Here is a 2093-nt window from a genome sequence, read left to right as displayed (position 1 = left end):
AATCAGATTTCCTATTTATTTATTTATTTTTTTTGTGAAAAAAAAAGTAAAGAGAATGCATGCTACTTTGACATGTGGGCATAGGGTTATAGAACCTAAAGCTGACTGACATCAAATTAATTTAATTATGGGCAAATATTATGGCTACTAATTTTATTTTTAAATTGTTAAATTAAAATATTGACGTCATATAAATAAATGGTGAATTTAATTGGGGGTGTTCACCAACTTTTTGGTTGATTTGTTAATTTAATATGAAGTTGGTAAAGCTAATAAAACCAAAAGGTGATGATGGAGAAATGACTGACATTACCAATAACCATCTCCCTGCTTGTCCTTCTCTATCTCCCTATATATATTTTAAATATTTGGTGTAATTATAACATTTTTGTTTTTATATTTATTTTAAATATTTGGTGTAATTATAACATTTTTGTTTTTCTATATAATATGATATTTCTACATTTGCAATAAAATTGGGGGGAAATCTATGGTTCTTGTTTTCCCACAAAAACCTGTACTACTTTCATAGTACTTTTTTCCCCCTTCTTTTTTAGGGCAAATGAGTAGAAAAATCTAAACCACGTATCTCGGGATGGTTAACATACGTTATATATTAGTTGAACTATATTTATATTGATTAACGTTGATAGTATTCCACTTACTTCTTTTATTTAAAATTGATTTAAGAACAAAAAAATTATTAAGTGTTGGGAATGCGACCAAAGTCCCACATTGGTTAGATAAGAAGAGGTTCCTGTGTATATAAGTGAGAATGACTATCTTCATTGGTATGAGGCTTTTTGGGATGAAACCAAAAGGTATGCTCGGGTGAAAAGGAATTAGCCTAGATATGAGTTTTTGTTCGAGGGGAGGATTCCTGTTGTTGCTCTGTTTTCTAACCCATCATTATTTTTTTTTAATTAAATCTCCTCTATCATCTTAGCAACCAATGAAATGCTATCACATATTTTCAGTTGCTCTGTTTTCTAACCCATCATTATTTTTTTTTAATTAAATCTCCTCTATCATCTTAGCAACCAATGAAATGCTATCACATATTTTCAATTCAATTAAATAAAAATATATTTTACAAATTTCTACGTATAAATATTACACATAATGTAGATAAAATAATATTCTTTATATAATCAACAATCTTACAACATATTTTGATAGTCATCGGTCTTAAATAGTTGAAAGTAGTTGTCGAAATTGATTATCGAAGATGAATTTTGCTGGAGTTCATAGTTGGAGGTGATTATCGAAGCATGAAATTGGTCGCGGAAAGGTGGTATTAGAGTTGGTCGCCAAAGTTTGTCGTTAGAGGTGATTTTTGGAGCCCAAAGTTGGTCGCCGGAGTTGGTCACGCAAAGGTAATTGTTGAAGTTGATTATTCAAGATGATTTTCGCTGGAGTTTTGTAGTCGAAGGTGATTGTCGAAGCTTGAAGTTGATTGCATGAACGTGGTATTTGAATTGGTTGTCGTAACTGCTTACTCAAAGATGATCATCGAAGTTGATCATCAACGGTGATTTTCATCAAAGTTTGTAGTTGAAGATACTTGTCAAAGCCTACGAAGGTGGTTATCAGAGTTGGTCATCAGAGTTTGTGTGTCAGAGGTGGCTAATGGAACCCAAAATTGGTCGTCGTAGCTGGTTGCGCGAAGGTGGTCATCAAAATTGGTTCACTTGAGTTGTTAACAGAGGTGGTTGTCGGAGCCCGAAATTGATTGCCGGAGTTGTCATTGGAGGTGGTTGTCGGAATTATTCGCTTAAAGGTGGTCATCGAAGTTGATCATCGAAGGTGATTTTCGTTGGAGTTTGTAGTAGGAGGTAGTTGTCGAAGCCTATGAAGGTGGTTGTCGGAGTTTTTTGTCAGAGGTGGTTGCCATAACCCAAAATTGGTCCTTGACGTTAGTCGTGCAAAGGTGGTCGTTGAAGTTAGGTCACTGGAGTTGTCAACGGAGGTGGTTGTCGGAGTCCAAAATTGGCCGTTGAGGTTGATTGCCGGAGTTATCATTGAAGGTAGTTGTCGGAGTCCGGAGTTGGTTCTCGGAGTGTGGCAACGATAGTGCCAACAGTGGCCGGTGG

This window comes from Benincasa hispida, chromosome 10 (genome assembly GCF_009727055.1).
Source record: "Benincasa hispida cultivar B227 chromosome 10, ASM972705v1, whole genome shotgun sequence".
Taxonomy (NCBI): Eukaryota; Viridiplantae; Streptophyta; class Magnoliopsida; order Cucurbitales; family Cucurbitaceae; genus Benincasa; species Benincasa hispida.
This window is presented reverse-complemented; position numbering follows the sequence as displayed.